The 20,622-nt window shown below is 50.2% G+C and overlaps 1 pseudogene; it reads right to left on the bottom strand.

Moving 5' to 3' along the window:
• Positions 1–1,200: 1,200 nt before the first annotated feature.
• Positions 1,201–20,622, bottom strand: part of LOC147096430 (E3 ubiquitin-protein ligase TRIM39-like) — a 41,750-nt pseudogene continuing 22,328 nt past the window's right edge.

The raw sequence follows: 20,622 nt of genomic DNA, 5'->3' as shown, positions 1-20,622 counted from the left end.
TTCCGAGTGGCAGGCAGTGACTAGTGGGGTACCGCAAGGATCGGTCCTAGGACCCCAGCTGTTCACAATATATATTAATGATCTGGACGAGGGAATTGGATGTAATATCTCCAAATTTGCAGACGACACAAAGCTGGGCGGGAGGGTAAGCTGTGAGGAGGATGTCGTGAAACTCCAGTACGATTTGGACAGGTTAGGTGATTGGGCAGAAACATGGCAAATGCACTATAATGTGGATAAATGTGAGGTTATCCACTTTGGTGGCAAAAACAGGAAGGTACATTATTATTTGAATGGCAATAGATTGGGAGAAGGGGCAGTGCAAAGAGACCTGGGTGTTCTTGTGCACCAGTCGCTGAAGGTAAGCATGCAGGTGCAGCAGGCGGTTAAGAAGGCAAATGGTATGTTGGCCTTCGTAGCAAGAGGGTTCGAGTACAGGAACAAGGATGTCTTGCTACAGTTGTACAGGGCCTTGGTGAGACCGCACCTTGAGTATTGTGTGCCGTTTTGGTCGCCTTATCTGAGGAAGGACGTTCTTGCCATGGAAGGAGTGCAGCGAAGATTCACCAGGCTGATACCTGGGATGGCAGGAATGACGTATGAGGAGAGATTGTGTCGATTGGTCTTATACTCACTGGAGTTTAGAAGATTGAGAGGGGATCTCATCGAAACCTATAAAATTCTGTCAGGCCTGGACAGACTAGATGCTGGAAGGATGTTTCCGATGGTCGGGGAGTCCAGAACCAGGGGTCATAGTCTAAGGATAAGGGGTAGGACATTTAGGACTGAAATGAGGAGGAATTTCTTCACCCAGAGAGTGGTGAACCTGTGGAATTCTCTGCCACAGAGGGCGGTGGAGGCCAGTTCATTAAAAATATTCAAGAAAGGGTTGGATATATTTCTTGAGGCTAAAGGGATCAAGGGATATGGGGAGAAGGCAGGGACAGGGTACTGAATTTGGATGATCAGCCATGATCGCATTGAATGGCGGAGCAGGCTCGAAGGGCCGAATGGCCTACTCCTGCTCCTATCTTCTATGTTTCTATGTAACATCAACTCAGATTATTTACATTGACATCAATGAATAACAAGGTTGATCCTTTTATTATCAACCCCTCTGTATACAGTCTCCTTCATCGGGTTGGTAGAAATATCTTGACGTGCTCCATCTGAATGCTGGTCCGGTAATATCCCAGAGAGGGTCTAATCCCGAATAGGTTGATCGGGAATGATCTGTTACTGGAAGCGGCCCTGCTGTCCGGTGTGGGCTACAGTTACAATTATACACTGCTTAGAAAGTGAGTTACACAGAAATACGTGGGAATGAAAAGATTCGGAAACTGCGAATATTTATTATATAGACGTCCACGAGTAAATATTATCAGATGATCAATGTTCCTTAATCAGGCACCAGGTAACAAAGAGAATCAGTACCTGGAAATGTTCCTCACACGGATACCAAGGAGAAAGGAGAGGTAGGAAATGGCAATGTTGCTTATGCAGACACTAGATCTAAAATTATAGATACAGGCCCTGGCCTCCACCCCAGCAGATTGTCAGCGGGGCGGAGTTTTTCCCGCCGTCATTCGGTCCCGGATTGAAGAAGGGAAAGATTCTCTCAGTGAAAGTGTGGGTGAAAGTGTGGAGATGGGACATGTTGTCCGCATTGTAAAATGACACCTGTCCGCCCTCATAGTCCAGGTACACCCCGATCTTCCGGGGCTTCACACTCGGGGTGAGAGGGGGAGGTGAGGGCAACATAGACACTTCCGGTGATCAGCCCCACAGTCCAGTATCCGGTCCCAGGTCTCAGTTTGTTTACCCCTTTCCTGTTAACAGACTCTGTGACTACTCCGATCTCCCACTCAGCCTTGCTCTCCACCTCCACCTCCCAGTAATGTCTCCCTGATGTGAATCCCTCTGATCCCAGGACACAGAGCCAGAAATTAAACCTCTCCGGGGTGTCAGGGAGCGGCTGCCGTTTGTCTCCGAGTCTCACATTGGTCCGGTCCTCAGACAGGATGAGCCGGGGATTCGCTGTGTTCGGATCCAGAGTCAGAGAGGCTGGAGCTGGGGGAAAGTTAAAATAACACAGTCAGTGATTTAGTTTCTTGCTGTGATTTATTCAAATTCTGAATTACCTTTATAAATCCCCGTCCTGCTGTATAACTTGATGATGCTCTGGGACTGGAGGGTCAGAGGGAAGAGGCTGCAGGGAACATGTTCCAGACCGGTTACATTATGCAATCTTGTAGCTCAGAACGAGGCCATTTGGCCCATTGAGTCTGCGCTGCCATTTTGAAAAGCAATCCTGTTAGTCCCAATCTCCTGCTCTTCCCTCACAACCCTGAATTTTTTTCTCCTTCAAGTATTTGAAGAACGATGTAGGCATAGAAAACCTGCAGGGGGATTGTGATATACTTGAACAAATTAGCATTGAGAGGGAGGAGGTACTAGCGGTTTTAACGGGCTTAAAAGTGGATAAATCCCCAGACCCAGACGAGATGTATCCCAGGCTGCTGTGTGAGGCAAGGGAAGAGATTGCAGGGGCTCTGACACAAATTTTCAGAACCTCTCTGGCCACAGAGGAGGTGCCAGAGGACTGGAGGACAGCTAACGTAGTACAGGAAACTCTCAATTTACCAGCACCCAAATAACCGGAAATCTCTGTTAACCGGCAAAATTCAGGAGTAGGTTCAGGTAAGTTTTACTTCATATTAGTGGCCGTTCCTGGATCTGTGGCCGTGTACGGGGCTCTCGTACCTTTTACTATACCCCTCTGTAATCCGGACTTTTTGATAAACCGGCACCACACCGGTCCTGTCGGTGCCAGATAATAAAGAGTTTCCTGTACCATTATTCAAGAAGGGTAGTAGGGATAAACCAGGGAATTACAGGCCAGTGAGCCTAACATCTGTGGTAGGGAAATTATTGGAAAAAATTCTGAGGGACAGAATTAGTCTCCACTTGGAGAGGCAAGGATAGTCAGCATGGCTTTGTCAGGGGGAAATCATGTCTAACCAATTTGATTGAATTTTTCGAGGGGGTGACTAGGTGTGTGGATGAGGATAGTGCAGTTGTTGTAGTCTACATGGACTACAGTAAGGCTTTTGACAAAGTCCTGCATGGGAGATTGGTCAAGAAAGTAAGAGCCCATGGGATCCAGGGCAATTTGGCACATTGGATCCAAAATTGGCTCAGTGGCAGGAAGCAGAGGGCGATGGTCGAAGGTTGTTTTTGTGACTGGAAGCCTGTGTCCAGTGGTGTACTGCAGGGGTCGATGCTGGGTCCTTTGCTGTTTGTAGTGTACATTAATGATTTAGATATGAATGTAGGAGGTATGATCAGTAAGTTCGCAGATGACACGAAAATTGGTGGACTGGTAAATAGCGAGGAGGGAAGCCTCAGGCTACAGGACGATATAGACGGGTTGGTCAGATGGACAGAACAGTGGCAAATGGAATTTAACCCTGAAAAGTATGAGGTGATGCATTTTGGGAGGACTAACAAGGCAAGGGAATACACAATGAATGGTAGGACCCTAGGAAGTACAGAGGATTAGAGGGACCTTGGTGTGCATGTACATAGATCCCTGAAGGCAGCAGGACAGGTAGATAAGGTGGTTAAAAAGGCATATGGGATACTTGCCTTCATTAGCCGAGGCATAGAATATAAGAGCAGGGAGGTTATGATGGAGCTGTACAAAACGCTAGTTAGGCCACAGCTGGAATACTGTGTGCAGTTCTGGTTGCCACACTATATAGGAAGGATATGATTGCATTGGAGAGGGTGCAGAGGAGATTCACCAGGATGTTACCTGGGCTGGAGCGCTTCAGCTATGAAGAGAGACTGGACAGGCTGGGGTTGTTTTCCTTAGCGCAGAGAAGGCTGAGGGGGGACCTGATTGAGGTGTACAAAATTCCGAGGGGCATAGATAGGGTAGATAGAAATGAACTTTTCCCCTTAGTAGAGGGGTCAATAACCAGGGGGAATAGATTCAAGGTAAGGGGCAGGAGGTTTAGAGGGGATTGGAGGAAAAACTTTTTCACCCAGAGGGTGGTTGGAATCTGGAACTCACTGCCTGAAAGGGTGGTAGAGGCAGGAACCCTCACAACATTCAAGAAGCATTTAGATGAGCACTTGAAATGCCATAGCATACAAAGCTACGGACCAAGTGCTGGAAAATGGGTTTAGATTAGACAGGGCTTGATGGCCGGCGTGGACACGATGGGCCGAAGGGCCTCTTTCTGTGCTGTATAACTCTATGACTCTATGACTCAATTTATCCAATTCCCTTTTGAAGATTACTATTGAATCTGCATCCACCACCCTATCAGGCAGTGCATTCAAAATCCTAACCACTCAGTGCATAAAAATGTTTTCGCTCATATCGCCTCTGTTTCTTTTAAAGGGATTATCACAGAATCACAGAAACCCCACAGTGCAGATAGAGGCCATTTCAGCCCATCGAGCCTGCACCAACACATATCCCACCCTATCCCCGTAACCCCATGTATTTAATCCCCCTAACACTAAGGGTCAATTTATCATAGCCAATCAACCTAACCCGCACATCTTTGGACTGTGGGAGGAAACCGGAGCACCCGGAGAAAACCCACGCAAACACGGGGAGAATGTGCAAACTCCACACAGACAGTCACCCGAGGCCAGATTCGAACCCGGGTCCCTGGCGCTGTGAGGCAACAGTGCTAACCACTATCTTAAATCTGTGCCCTCTGGTTAGCGACCCTTCAGCCAATGGGAAAAGTCTCTCTTTATTTACTCTATCTGAACCATTCATGATTTTAAATGCCTCTTTCAAATCTCCTCTTGGCCTTCTCTGCTCTAAGGAGAACAACCCCAGCTTCTCTAATCTACCCACGTAACTGTAATCCCGCATTCCTGGAACCATTCTAGTAAATCTCGTCTGCACTCTCTCCAAAGCCGCCTTGTCCTTTCTAAATTGTGGTGCCCAGAATTGGACACAATACTCCAGCTGAGGCCAAACTACTGTTTTATATAGGCTTAGCATAACTCACTGACTTCCCGGAAAAATTAGCATCCCCGCACCGGAAATTGAGTTGTTGCGCCCCAATAGGGAAGCGGGGCACTACTGGAAGCGCCCGGCATCCCTCTTGGGGCGCTGTGAGTCAATATTGCGGGGTTTTATGCCGCAGCACCACACGCTGTGGCACGTTGCGCCGTGGTATTGCAGGCCTTCCTCCCCTTCTTACAGGGGAGGGCCTTTTGTAGTGCGAGCTGGGGCCCAGCTGGGCCCCCGGGGATCGGGAGTGCAGGCAAAAGAGCCCGGCACTCAAGAGAAGTGCCGGGCTCTTGGAGCGTGGCCGGCACTCCGCGGGGGTGGGGCGTTTCAGGAGGTCTGGGATGGGAGCGCAGGCAGGTGCTGGCAGGTGGCCAGCAACAAAAACTGGCCACCCCGCACCTCGCCTTAAATTGCGCCTCCCCGGCCGCAGGTACGCCCCCCTGACCCCGTCGGACAAAGCGTCCGGCGGTAAGTCAGGGGGCGCTCCCGAAGATCGTGGCCGAGGCGTGAGCGGAGCGCTGCGCACACCAATGATGTCATTGCCAGCGGCGCAGCTCCGCAGGGCGCTACCGGTTAGCGCCACCACTAACCTCCCGCTGAATTTTGCGGGAGGCGTGGGCAGTGCCGTGCCCGGGCGCTAGTTGCGTTGCATCCCGTTAGCGCCCTCTTAAGGCGCTAACTGGAGGCGCAACCAACTGAATTTTTTGCCCCATGTCTCTTTATAAAGCCCAGCATCCCATATGCTTTATTAATTGCTTTGTTAACGTGCACCTTCAGAGATTTGTGCACACACTCCCAGGTCTCTCTCTTCTTGCACGCCCTTTATAATTGTACCATTTAGCATGTATTGTGTCTCCTCATTCTTCCTGTTCTCACCTTGCACTTTTATGCATTGAATTTCATCTGCTATGTGTCCGCCCATTCCACCAGCCTGTCTATGTCCTCTTCAGGTCTATCACTATCCTCCTCACTGTTTACTACACTTCCAAGTTTCATATCATCTGCAGATTTCAAAATTGTGCCCTGTACTTCGAGGTCCAAGTCATTAATGTATATCAAAAACAGCAGTGGTCCTAGTACTGAATCCTGGGGAACACCACTCTATACCTCCCTCCAGTCTGAAAAACAACCATTCACCACAACTTTCTCTTTTCTATCCCTTAGTCAATTTTGTATCCATGCTGCATAGAAACAGAAACATCGAAGATAGGAGCAGGAGTAGGCCATTCGGCCCCTCGAGCCTGCTCCGCCATTCAATGAGATCATGGCTGATCATCCAAATCCAGTACCCCGTCCCTGCTTTCTCCCCATATCCCTTGATCCCTTTAGCCTTAAGAAATATATCCAACTCCTTCTTGAATATATTTAATGAATTGGCCTCTACTGCATTCTGTGGTAGAGAATTCCACAGGTTCACCACTCTCTGGGTGAAGAAATTCCTCCTCATCTCTGTCCTAAATGGCTTACCCCTTATCCTTAGACTGTGACCCCTGGTTCTGGACTCCCCCACCATCGGGAACATCCTTCCTGCATCTAGTCTGTCCAGTCCTGTCAGAATTTTATAAGTTTCAATGAGATCCCCTCTCATCCTTCTAAGCTCCAGCGAGTACAAGCCCAACGACCCAATCTCTCCTCATACGTCATTCCTGCCATCCTAGGTATCAGCCTGGTGAATCTTCACTGCACTCCTTCCATGCAAGAACATCCTTCCTCAGCTAAGGCGACCAGAACTGCACACAATACTCAAGACGTGGTCTCACCAAGGCCCTGTACAACTGCAGCAAGACATCCTTGTTCCTGTACTCAAACCCTCTCGCTACGAAGGCCAACATACCATTTGCCTTCTTAACCGCCTGCTGCACCTGCATGCTTACCTTCAGCGACTGGTGCACAAGGACACCCAGGTCTCGTTGCACTTCCCCTTCTCCCAATCTATTGCCATTCAGATAATAATCTGCCTTCCTGTTTTTGCCACCAAAGTGGATAACCTCACATTTATCCACGTTATATTGCATCTGCCATGCTTCTGCCCAATCACCCAACCTGTCCAAATCATACTGGAGTTTCTCGGCATCCTCCCACAGCACACACGCCCACCCAGCTTTGTGTCGTCTGCAAATTTGGAGATATTACATCTAGTTCCCTTATCTAGATCATTAATATATATTGTGAATAGCTGGGGTCCAAGGACCGATCCCTGCAGTACCCCACTAGTCACTGCCTGCCACTCGGAAAAAGACCCGTTTATTCTAACTCTTTGCTTTCTGTCCACCAACCAGTTCTCTATCCAAGTCAATACCTTGCCCCCAATCCCATGTGCCTTAATTTTGCACGCTAATCTCTTATGCGGGACCTTATCGAAAGCCTTCTGAAAGTCCAAATACACCACATCCACTGGTTCTCCCTTATCTATTTTACCAGTTACATCCTCAAAAAATTCCAGTAGATTAGTCAAGCACGATTTACCTTTTGTAAATCCATGTTGACTTTGTCCGATCCTGTCACTGTTTTCCAAGTGCTCTGCTATTACATCTTTTATAATGGACTCTAGCATTTTCCCCACTACCGATGTCAGGCTTACCGGTCTTTAATTCCCCGTTTTCTCTCTACCACCTTTTTTGAATAGTGAGGTAACATTAGCTACCCTCCAATCCATGGGTACTGTTCCAGATTCCATCGAATGTTGGAAGATGATCAGCAAAGCATCTACTATTTCTAGGGCCACTTCCTTAAGTACCCTAGGATGTAGATTATCAGGCCCTGGGGATTTATCGGTCTTCAATCCCATCAATTTCCCTAACACCATTTCCCTACAAATACTGATTTCTTTCAGTTCCTCCCTTTCATCAGACCCTATGTTCCCCGACATCTCTGGGAGGTTATTTGTGTCCTCCTTTGTGAAGACAGAACCAAAATATGTATTTAATTGGTCTGCAATTTCTTTGTTCCCCATTATAAATTCCCCTGATTCTGACTGCAAGGGACCTACACTTGACTTCACCAATCTTTTTCTCTTCACATATCTATAGAAGCTTTAACAGTCAGTTTTTATGTTCCCTGCAAGCTTACTCTCATATTCTATTTTCCCCTTCTTAATTAATCCCTTTGTCCTCCTTTATTGAATCCTAAACTGCTCCCAATCCTCAGGTTTACTGCTTTTTCTGGCCAATTTATATGTCCTCTCCTTGGATCTTATGCTATCCCTAATTTCCCTTGTTAGCCACGGTTGAGTCATCTTTTTTGTTTTATTTTTATGCCAAACTGGGATGAACAAATTCTGTAGTTCATCCATGCAGTTTTTGAATGTTTGCCATTGCCTATCCACCATCAACCCTTTGAGTGACATTCCCCAATCAATCCTACCCAACTCGTGCCTCAGACCATCGTAGTTTCCTTTATTTAAATTTAGGACCCTAGTCTCTGAGTCAACTACTTCATTCTCCATCTTAATGAAGAATTCTATCATATTATGATCACTCCGACCCAAGGGGCCTCGTACAACAAGATTGCTAATTAATCCTTTCTCGTTACATAATACCCAGTCTAAGATGGCCTGATCGCTGGTTGGTTCCTCTGCATATTGGTCCAGGAAACCATCCCGTAAACACTCCAGGAATTCCTCCTCCACAGTATTGTTACTAATTTGGTTAGCCCAATCTATATGTAGATTAAAGTCACCCATGATGACTGCTGTGCCCTTATTGCACGCTTCTCTAATTTCCCTTTTAATGCCATCCCCAACCTCCGCATTACTGTTTGGAGGTCTATATACCACTCCCACTAATGTTTTCTGCCCCTTAGTATTTCTCAGTTCTACCCATGCAGATTCCACATCATCAGAGCTAATATCCTTCCTTACAATTGTGTTAATCCCCTCTTTAACCAGCAATGCTACCCCACCTCCCTTTCCTTTTTGCCTATCTTTCCTGAATATTGAATATCCCTGGATTTTGAGTTCCCAGCCTTGGCCACCCTGGAGCCATGTTTCCGTAATCCCAATCAAATCATATTCGTTTACCTCTATTTGCGCAGTTAATTCATCCACCTTATTACGAATGCTCCTCGCATTAAGACACAAAGCCTTCAGGCTTGTTTTTTTAATGCTCTTAGACCTATTAGAATTATTATTTACTGTGGCCATGTTTGATTTAAACCATTGATTTCTCTGACTGCCACTTTTGTTTTTCTCCTTCCTATCTTTTGTTTTTATCCTTGTTTCCCTTTCCTCTGTCCCCCTGCTCAGGTTCCCAACCCCCTGCCATTTTAGTTTAAACCCTCCCCCAGAGCACCAGCAAACATTCCCTCTAGGACATCGGTCCCGGCCCTGCCCAGGTGCAAACCATCCGGTTTGAACTGGTCCCACCTCCCCCAGAACCGGTTCCAATGTCCCAGGAATTTGAATCCCTCCCCCTCGCACCATTCCTCTAGCCATGTATTCATCTGAAATATCCTTCTATTTCTACTCTGATTAGCACGTGGCACTGGTAGCAATCCTGAGATTACTACCTTTGAGGTCCTATTTTTTAATTTACCTCCTAACTCCCTATATTCAGCTTTTAGGACCTCATCCCGTTTTTTACCTATATCGTTGGTACCTATATGCACCACGACAACTGGCTGTTCACCCTCCCCTTCCAAAATGTTCTGCAGTCGCTCTGAGACATCCTTGACCCTTGCACCAGGGAGGCAACACGCCATCCTGGAGTCTCGTTTGAGGCCGCAGAAATGCCTATCTATTCCCCTTACAATAGAATCCCCTATTACTATAGCTCTTCCACTCTTTTTCCTCCTGTCCTGTGCAGCAGAGCCACCCCTTGTGCCAGGAAGTTGGCTGCTGCTGCCTTCCTCTGATAAGCCATCCCCCCCCAACAGTTCTCAAAGTGGTGTATCTGTTTGAGAGGGGGATGTCCACAGGGGACCCCTGCAGTACCTGCCTGCGCCTAGTACTCTGTCTGTTGGTCACCCCTTCCCTTTCTGCCTGTCCAACCTTTGCCTGCGGTGTGACCAACTGATCAAACGTGATATCCACGACGTCCTCAGCATTGCGAATGGTCCAGTATGTATCCAATCGCAGCTCCAGCGCCGCAATGCGGTCTGCCAGTAGCTGCAGCTGGACACACTTCCTGCACACATGGTTGCCAGGGACACAGAAAGTGTCCCTGAGTTCCCACATAGCACAGGAGGAGCATGCCACAGCACCGGGCTCTCCTGTCATGACTTACCCTTTAATTAATTGAAATTAAATTAAATCAAATCAATCCCACCAATTACACTACAGTTAAATGGTATGTTTAAGGGCCTTGGTTTACCAACAGTCCCCGCAGAGAGCTTAAAAACTATAAAGCACAGAGTTACTGTTAAAAAGAGAGAAATACTCACCAATCAATCACTTACCTGCTTTCTGGTGACATCACACTTCGATTACTTTTTACTTCTATCCCTCCCTCTGAGCTCGGAGATTGGAGATTAGTAAGCTCTGAGGCCTACCTGGTCTCTGCCGCGCTTTTTATCACCGCCGCTCCTCTGCCGCCGCCGCCTCACCCAGGTCCGCTCTCGCCGCTCTGAGGCCTACCTAGTCTCTGCCGCGCTTTTTATCACCGCCGCTCCTCTGCCGCCGCCGCCTCACCCAGGTCTGCTCTCGCCGCTCTGAGGCCTACCTAGTCTCTGCCGCGCTTTTTATCACCGCCGCTCCTCTGCCGCCCCCGCCTCACCCAGGTCCGCTCTCGCCGCTCTGAGGCCTACCTGGTCTCTGCCGCGCTTTTTATCACCGCCGCTCCTCTGCCGCCGCCGCCTCACCCAGGTCCACTCTCGCCGCTCTGAGGCCTACCTAGTCTCTGCCGCGCTTTTTATCACCGCCGCTCCTCTGCTGCCACCGCCTCACCCAGGTCCGCTCTCGCTACTCTGAGGCCTACCTAGTCTCTGCCGCGCTTTTTATCACTGCCGCTCCTCTGCCGCCGTCGCCTCACCCAGGTCCGCTCTCGCCGCTGCTACTGCCCCTTTTATCCCATGGGTTTCAATTTTGCTAACAAGCCTAATATGTGGTACTTTATCAAATGCCTTATGAAAGTCCATATACACAACATCAACTGCACTGCCCTCATCCACCCTCCCTGTTACGTCATCAAAAAACGCAATCAAGTTAGTCAAACCCGATTTGCCCCGAATGGATCCGTGCCGGCTCTCTCTTATTAGTCCATGCTTGTCCAAGTGGCTGTTAATTTTCTCCCGGATTATTGTTTCTAAAAGCTTCCGCATCACCACCGTTAAACAGACTGGCCTGTAATTGTCAGGTTTATCCTTCTCCCTTTTTTTGAACAAAGGTGTAACATTTGCAATCCTCCAGTCCTCTGGCACCACCCCTGTATTTAAGGAGGATTGGAAGATTGTGGCCACAATTTTTACCCTTACTTTGCTCAACAACCTAGGATGTATCCCACCCGGACTGTGTGACTTTTCTACTTTAATTACTGCTAGCCTTCCTCGTGCCTCCTCTTTATCTATTTTTATCTCATCCAGTATCCCAGCAACCTCCTTGTTTACCTTGGCTTTGGCAAAGTCCTCTTCCTTGGTAAACGCCAATGCAAAGTACTCATTTAGTACCTCGGCCATGCCTTCTGCCTCCACCAATAGATCACCATTTTGGTCCCTAATCGGCCACACCGTTCCTCTGCCAATCCTTTTGCTGTTAATAGTACCATTTAGAAGACCTTTGGATTCCCTTAAGGAGAACAATCCCAGTGTCTCCAATCTCTCCACAAAACTGAAGTCCCTCATCCCTGGTATCATCCTGGTAACATAAGAACATAAGAAATAGGAGCAGGAGTAGGCCAATCGGCCCCTCGAGCCTGCTCCGCCATTCAATAAGATCATGGCTGATCTGATCCTAACCGCCAATCCACTATCACCGAACCATCTCCTGAATCTAACAGAATTAGACACATGAAATAGGAGCAGGATCAGGCTACACGGCCCCTGGGCCCGCTCCGCTACCCACAGGGCCATGACCGATCCGAACCTAGACTCATGTCCAAATTCCTGCCCGCTCCCCGTAACCCTTAATTCCCTTTACTTCTAGGAAACTGTCTATTTCTGTTTTAAATTTATGTAATGATGTAGCTTCGACAGCTTTTTGGGGCAGCATATTCCATGGACCTACCACCCTCTGAGTGAAGTAGTTCCTCCTCATCTCAGTTTTGAAAGAGCAGCCCCTTATTCTAAGACTATGCCCCCTAGTTCTAGTTTCACCCATCTTCGGGAACATCCTCCCCGCATCCACCCGATCCAACCCCTTCACAATCTTATATGTTTCAATAAGATCGCCTCTCATTCTTCTGAACTCCCCTGTACCCACACCAAGGCCATGACATTCTTCCTAAAGTGTGGTGCTCAGAATTGTACACAATACTCCAGCTATCCAGTGTTTTGTAAAGGTTTAGCATGACTTCCTTGTTTTTGTATTCAATGCCCTTATTTACAAAGCCGAGTATCCCATACACTTTCTTAACCGCCTTATCAACTTGCCTTGTCACCTTCAAAGATTTGTGAATATTCCCCCTCAGGACCCTCTGCTTTTGCATCCCCCTCAAAATAGAACCATTTCGATTATACTGCCTCTCCATGTTGTTCCTCCCAAAGTGCATCACTTCATACTTATCCGCATTAAATTGCATCTGCCATGTGTCTGCCCATTTCACCAGTCTGTCTATGGCCTCCTGAAGTCTGCTATGATCTTCCTCATTATTTATTACATTGCCAAGTTTTGTATCATCCACAAACTTCTAAATTGTACACTCCCACATGAATGTCTAGGTCATTTATTTATAACAAGAAAAGCAATGGTCTTAATACTGATCCCTGGGGGACCCCACTTAATACTTCTCTCAAGTTCAAAAAATATCCATTCACCACGACTCTCTTCCTCAGGGTCACAGGGCTAGGGTTGGGAAAATCAGTTATAACTCCACCTTGTGAATGGTATAAAAGGAACCTCGGTGGAATTGAATGTTTATATAGGCCGCGAGGCCAAATTCAGGCTTATAGGTGAGAGTTGAAAAGTGTCTCAAATCAATAATTTTATTAACCCGAAACTGATGTTGTATGATTGATTTCATATTTTATATTAAGAATGAAGCGATGATGTAATAGAATAGCAAAAAACTGCAATCTGGGTATTTATTGGGTGCTGCAGAATCATCTCTCAGTCCGAAGGGTGAAAACCTTGTTCTGGGTCAGAATCACAGGATATCGCTCCATTAATGCCCAGACATTCCCCAGGTCCAACTCCCGGCCTGTTGTCTGGAAGCCGTGTTCACACTCGGCACTTCCTGATTCAAACCGCTTTCAGTTTCAGTGTTTGTTTACGGGTTGGATCTAACCCGAGTTACCGCACAAAACTATTGCTTTTGTTGCTCTTCTGTGTCAGTTATGTGCACATAATAAGCTTCCTCATATTCATAATCATAATCAGCTTTAGTGTCATTGTTAGTGCACAAGTGCAGTACAACGAAATGTAGGCTTGCGGCTCCCGAGAGTGTACATTTAGATTAAGACATTTAAACATTCAACATTCATTTGGCTTGTAATACATTAACATAAACATAATAAAGTGCATTGGCAGATGTGCAGGCTTTAGAGTTTATTTGTGGAGTTCAGTAGGATGACAGCCCTGGGAAAGAAGCTGTTCCTAAATCTGGTCGTACGGGTGCGAATGCATCTGTAGCGTCTCCCAGATGGCAGGAGGGCGAACAGACTGTGGCTGGGGTGGGTAGGGTCTTTGATGATGGACCGTGACCTCCGTAAACAGCGTTTCTGGTATATGTGCTCTATGGTCGGTAGCCGGGTGCCGGTAATGCGTTGGGCAGTTTTGACTACCCGCTGCAGGGCTTTCTGGTCATAGTAGCTACAGCTGCCATACCATACTGTGATACAGTTTGTCAGGATGCTCTCTATTGTGTAGTGGTAAAAGTTAGAGAGGATCAGGGGTGACAGGTTACATCCCTTCAGCCTCCTTAGGAAATATAGGCGCTGCTGGGCCTTCTTCACCAGAGAGGAGGTATTGAGGGACCAGGAGAGGTCTTCTGTGATGTGGACTCCGAGGAACTTAAAGCTGTCCACCCTTTCCACCACAGCCCCATTGATGTGAATGGGGGTGTGACTTCCGCCTTTAGACTTCCTGAAGTCCACAATGATTTCTTTGGTTTTCTTGATGTTAAGGGCCAGGTTGTTATCGGCGCACCACTTCACGAGATGCTGGACCTCCTCCCTGTAGGCTGACTCATCGTTGTTGGTGGTCTGGCCTACTACCGCAAACTTGATAATGGTGTTGGAACCATGAACAGCCACACAGTCGTGGGTGAAGAGGGAGTAGAGGAGGGGGCTCAGCACACATCCTTGTGGGGCCCCCGTGTTCAGGGTCAGGGGGGGGAGGTGTGGTTACCTAATTTGACAGACTGGGATCTGTTTGTTAGGAAGTCCAGGGTCCAGTTGCAGAGGGAAGTGTTCAGGCCAAGAGTGTGGAGTTGGTGGCCAGCTTGTTGGGGACGATAGTGTTGAATGCTGAGCTATAGTCTATGAACAGCATTCTGATGTAGGTCTCTGGAATCTTCCAGATTCAGTTGAAAGGCTTTGAGGAACTGACAGCCACCACCTCCAATGCAATTTCAGAATAAAGTAGAGTTATATGATCAGTAAAGATGCATCGATTACTTAGGTGTAGATGCATCTGACAGCAAGAAACACCGATTTAAAAGATGAATTCGTCCATTGGCCTCCCCAAAAAAACCAAAGCTGAGCACGAGGCTGCTCAATTTCACTATAATATCAATCTGAGGCCATAAATGAATGAAACCACACATAATCCTTTCTGTCAGATAGGAGATGTATTGATTGCATAAAACTCAACTTTTTTGTACAACTCTCCCATCGCTCATCCAAAACAAAAGAGAAACCGCGATACAGTCTAAGCAGTCTTCTCGTTGTGTCGCTCTCTGTCGAACTGCTCTGGGTCAGGGTCGAGGTTGTCTGCAATCTGCCATCGCTCATTCTGCTCAGGTGTGCATTCTAACTTATCCCTGATTATTAGGTGTCAGTCGTGGCTCAGTGGGCGGCACTCTCACCTCTGAGTCAGAAGGTTGTGGGTTCAAGCCCCACTCCAGGGACTTGAGCACAAAAATCTAAGCTGACACTCCAGGGCACTACTGAGGGAGCGCCGCACTGTCGGACGGGCAGCACTGAGGGAGTGCTGCACTGTCGGACGGGCAGCACTGAGGGAGTGCTGCACTGTCAGAGGGTCAGTACTGAGGGAGCGCCGCACTGTCGGAGGGGCAGCACTGAGGGAGTGCTGCACTGTCAGAGGGTCAGTACTGAGGGAGCGCCGCACTGTCGGACGGGCAGCACTGAGGGAGTGCTGCACTGTCAGAGGGTCAGTACTGAGGGAGCGCCGCACTGTCGGACGGGCAGCACTGAGGGAGTGCTGCACTGTCAGAGGGTCAGTACTGAGGGAGCGCCGCACTGTCGGAGGGGCAGCACTGAGGGAGTGCTGCACTGTCAGAGGGTCAGTACTGAGGGAGCGCCGCACTGTCGGAGGGGCAGCACTGAGGGAGTGCTGCACTGTCAGAGGGTCAGTACTGAGGGAGCGCCGCACTGTCGGAGGGGCAGTACTGAGGGAGCGCCGCACTGTCGGAGGGGCAGCACTGAGGGAGTGCTGCACTGTCAGAGGGTCAGTACTGAGGGAGCGCCGCACTGTCGGAGGGGCAGTACTGAGGGAGCGCCGCACTGTCGGAGGGGCAGCACTGAGGGAGTGCTGCACTGTCAGAGGGTCAGTACTGAGGGAGCGCCGCACTGTCGGAGGGGCAGTACTGAGGGAGCGCTGCACTGTCGGAGGGGCAGTACTGAGGGAGCGCTGCACTGTCGGAGGGGCAGTACTGAGGGAGTGCTGCACTGTCAGAGGGTCAGTACTGAGGGAGCGCCGCACTGTCGGAGGGGCAGTACTGAGGGAGCGCCGCACTGTCGGAGGGGCAGTACTGAGGGAGCGCTGCACTGTCGGAGGGGCAGTACTGAGGGAGTGCGCACTGTCGGAGGGGCACTACTGAGGGAGTGCTGCACTGTCAGAGGGTCAGTACTGAGGGAGCGCCGCACTGTCGGACGGGCAGCACTGAGGGAGTGCTGCACTGTCAGAGGGTCAGTACTGAGGGAGCGCCGCACTGTCGGACGGGCAGCACTGAGGGAGTGCTGCACTGTCAGAGGGTCACTACTGAGGGAGCGCCGCACTGTCGGAGGGGCAGCACTGAGGGAGTGCTGCACTGTCAGAGGGTCAGTACTGAGGGAGCGCCGCACTGTCGGAGGGGCAGTACTGAGGGAGTGCTGCACTGTCAGAGGGTCAGTACTGAGGGAGCGCCGCACTGTCGGAGGGGCAGCACTGAGGGAGTGCTGCACTGTCAGAGGGTCAGTACTGAGGGAGCGCCGCACTGTCGGAGGGGCAGCACTGAGGGAGTGCTGCACTGTCAGAGGGTCAGTACTGAGGGAGCGCCGCACTGTCGGAGGGGTAGTACTGAGTGGGCGCTGCAATGTCGGAGGGGTAGTACTGAGGGAGTGCTGCACTGTCGGAGGGGCAGTACTGAGGGAGCGCTGCACTGTCGGAGGGGTAGTACTGAGGGAGTGCTGCACTGTCGGAGGGGCAGTACTGAGGGGGAACCGCACTGTCGGAGGGGCAGTACTGAGGGAGCGCTGCACTGTCGGAGGGGCAGTACTGAGGGAGTGCTGCACTGTCGGAGGGGCAGTACTGAGGGAGTGCGCACTGTCGGAGGGGCAGTACTGAGGGAGCGTGCACTGTCGGAGGGGCAGTACTGAGGGAGCACCGCACTGCCGGAGGGGCAGTACTGAGGGAGAACCGTACTGTTGGAGGAGCAGTACTGAGGGAGCGCCGCACTGTCGGAGGGTCAGTACTGAGGGAGCGCTGCACTGTCGGAGGGGCAGTACTGAGGGAGCGCTGCACTGTCGGAGGGGCAGTACTGAGGGAGCGCTGCACTGTCGGAGGGGCAGTACTGAGGGAGTGCTGCACTGTCGGAGGGGCAGTACTGAGGGAGTGCTGCACTGTCAGAGGGGCAGTACTGAGGGAGCGCTGCGCTGTCGGAGGGGTAGTACTGAGGGAGTGCTGCACTGTCAGAGGGGCAGTACTGAGGGAGTGCTGCACTGTCGGAGGGGTAGTACTGAGTGGGCGCTGCAATGTCGGAGGGGTAGTACTGAGGGAGTGCTGCACTGTCGGAGGGGCAGTACTGAGGGAGAACCGCACTGTCGGAGGGGCAGTACTGAGGGAGCACTGCACTGTCGGAGGGGCAGTACTGAGGGAGCGCTGCACTGTCGGAGGGGCAGCACTGAGGGAGCACAGCACTGTCGGAGGGGCAGTACTGAAGGAGCACCTAAATGGGAATGGCAAAATCATACAGCATGAAAAATGGGGGCAGGTAGCAAGCGGAAGCCAAGCGCAGGCAGCGCAAGGAGCGCACGTCAACCCAAGCACCCCACCCACCCGCCCCTTCAACCACCGTCTGCCCCACCTGTGACAGAGACTGTAGGTCCCGCATTGGACTCATCAGTCACCTGAGAACTCATTTTTAATGTGGAAGCAATTCATCCTCGGTTCCGAGGGACTGCCTGCCTAAGAAGACAGCATGAAACATGGGGGCAGGGATTATTATCTGACATTGTTGAACTCGATACTGAGTCCAGAAGGCTGTAAAAATTTGCTCAACGTAAACTCGAGGAACAGCACCTCATCTTTCGATTAGGCACTTTACAGCCTTCTGGACTCAACATAGAGTTCAACAATTTCAGATAATAATCCCTGCCTTCATTTTTCATGCTGTATGATTTTGCCGTTCCCATTTGCAACATTTTCACAGTATATTCTTTCAATTCCTTCCTCCCCTCCTAAACCGCACCCCCCCCCCCCCCCCCGTCTCTGCACCTGCTTAGTATCTGTTACATCTCCAGCTTTTCCCAGTTCTGATGAAGGGTCCCAGACCTGAAACGTTAACTCTGTTTCTCTCTCCACGGATGCTGCCTGGCCTGCGGAGTGTTTCCATCATTTTCTGTTGTTACTTAAGGAGATATTAGGACAGGTGAACAAACGTTTGGTCAGAGGTAGATTTTAAGGAGCTTTATAAAGGAGGAAAGAGAGGTAGAGAGGGTTAGGGAGGGAATTCCTGAGCTTAGGGTTTAGGCAGCTGTTGGCGCGGCTGCACAGGGACCTCGGAGCGTTGTAGAGCTGGAGGAGGTTACAGAGATAGGGAGGGTTGTAGGGCTGGAGGAGGTTACACAGATAGGGAGGGTTGTAGTGCTGGAGGAGTTTACAGAGATAGGGAGGGTTGTAGGGCTGGAGGAGGTTACAGAGATAGGCAGGGTTGTAGAGCTGGAGGAGGTTACAGAGATAGGGAGGGTTGTAGAGCTGGAGGAGGTTACAGAGATTGGGAGGGTTGTAGGGCTGGAGGAGGTTACAGAGATTGGGAGGGTTGTAGAGCTGGAGGAGGTTACAGAGATAGGGAGGGTTGTAGGGCTGGAGGAGGTTACAGAGATAGGGAGGGTTGTAGGGCTGGAGGAGGTTACACAGATAGGGAGGGTTGTAGAGCTGGAGGAGGTTACAGAGATAGGGAGGGTTGTAGGGCTGGAGGAGGTTGCAGAGATAGGGAGGGTTGTAGAGCTGGAGGAGGTTACACAGATAGGGAGGGTTGTAGAGCTGAAAGAGGTTACAGAGATAGGGAGAGTTGTAGGGCTGGAGGAGGGTACAGAGATTGGGAGGGTTGTAGAGCTGAAAGAGGTTACAGAGATAGGGAGGGTTGTAGGGCTGGAGGAGGTTACAGAGATAGGGAGGGTTGTAGAGCTGGAGGAGGTTACAGCTATAGGGAGGGTTGTAGGGCTGGAAGAGGTTCGAGATAGGGAGGGTTGTAGGGCTGGAGGAGGTTACAGAGATAGGGAGGGTTGTAGGGCTGCAGGAGGTTACAGCTATAGGGAGGGTTGTAGGGCTGGAGGAGGTTACAGAGATAGGGAGGGTTGTAGTGCTGGAGGAGGTTACAGAGATAGGGAGGGTTGTAGAGCTGGAGGAGGTTACACAGATAGGGGTGTAGGGTTGGAGGAGGGTACAGATATAGGGAGGCTTGTAGGGCTGGAGGAGGTTACAGAGATAGGGAGGGTTGTAGGGCTGGAGGAGGTTACAGAGATAGGGAGGATTGTAGGGCTGGAGGAGGTTACAGAGATAGGGAGGGTTGTAGGGCTGGAGGAGGTTACAGAGATAGGGAGGGTTGTAGGGCTGGAGGAGGTTACAGAGATAGGGAGGGTTGTAGGGCTGGAGGAGGGTACAGAGATAGGGAGGGTTGTAGAGCTGGAGGAGGTTACACAGATAGGGAGGGTTGTAGAGCTGAAAGAGGTTACAGAGATAGGGAGAGTTGTAGGGCTGGAGGAGGGTACAGAGATTGGGAGGGTTGTAGAGCTGGAGGAGGTTACAGAGATAGGGAGGGGTGTAGGGCTGGAGGAGGGTACAGCTATAGGGAGGGTTGTAGGGCTGGAGGAGGTTACAGAGATAGGGAGGGTTGTACTGCTGGAGGAGGTTACAGAGATAGGGAGGGTTGTAGAGCTGGAGGAGGTTACACAGATAGGGAGGGGTGTAGGGCTGGAGGAGGGTACAGAGATAGGGAGGGTTGTAGGGCTGGAGGAGGTTACAGAGATAGGGAGGGTTGTAGGACTGGAGGAGGTTACAGAGATAGGGAGGGTTGTAGAGCTGGAGGAGATTACAGCTATACGGAGGGTTGTAGGGCTGGAGGAGGTTCGAGATAGGGAGGGTTGTAGGGCTGGAGGAGGTTACAGAGATAGGAAGGGTTGTAGGGCTGGAGAAGGTTACAGCTATAGGGAGGGTTGTAGGGCTGGAGGAGGTTACAGAGATAGGGAGGGTTGTAGTGCTGCAGGAGGTTACAGAGATAGGGAGGGTTGTAGAGCTGGAGGAGGTTACACAGATAGGGAGGGGTGTAGGGCTGGAGGAGGGTAGAGAGATAGGGAGGGTTGTAGGGCTGGAGGAGGTTACAGAGATAGGGAGGGTTGTAGGGCTGGAGGAGGTTACAGAGATAGGCAGGGTTGTAGGGCTGGTGGAGATTACAGAGATAGGGAGGGTTGTAGGGCTGGAGGAGGTTACAGAGATAGCGAGGGTTGTAGAGCTGGAGGAGGTTAGAGAGATAGCGAGGGTTGTAGAGCTGGAGGAGGTTACACAGATAGGGAGGGTTGTAGAGCTGGAGGAGGTTACACAGATAGGGAGGGGTGTATGGCTGGAGGAGGGTACAGAGATAGGGAGGGTTGTAGGGCTGGAGGAGGTTACAGAGATAGGGAGGGTTGTAGGGCTGGAGGTGGTTACAGAGATAGGGAGGGTTGTAGGGCTGGTGGAGTTTACAGAGATAGGGATGGTTCTAGTGGTGGAGGAGGGTACAGAGATAGGGAGGGTTGTAGCACTGAAGGTTACAGAGATATGGAGGGGTGTAGGGCTGGAGGAGGTTACAGAGTTACAGAGGGTTGTAGGGCTGGAGGAGGTTACAGAGATA

Source organism: Somniosus microcephalus, unplaced genomic scaffold (assembly GCF_052327205.1).
Source record: "Somniosus microcephalus isolate GS21.2 unplaced genomic scaffold, FLI_Smic_1.0 unresolved_chr1, whole genome shotgun sequence".
Lineage (NCBI taxonomy): Eukaryota > Metazoa > Chordata > Chondrichthyes > Squaliformes > Somniosidae > Somniosus > Somniosus microcephalus.
The sequence above is the reverse complement of the archived record's forward strand: the minus strand, read 5'-3'. Positions and strand labels throughout refer to the sequence as shown.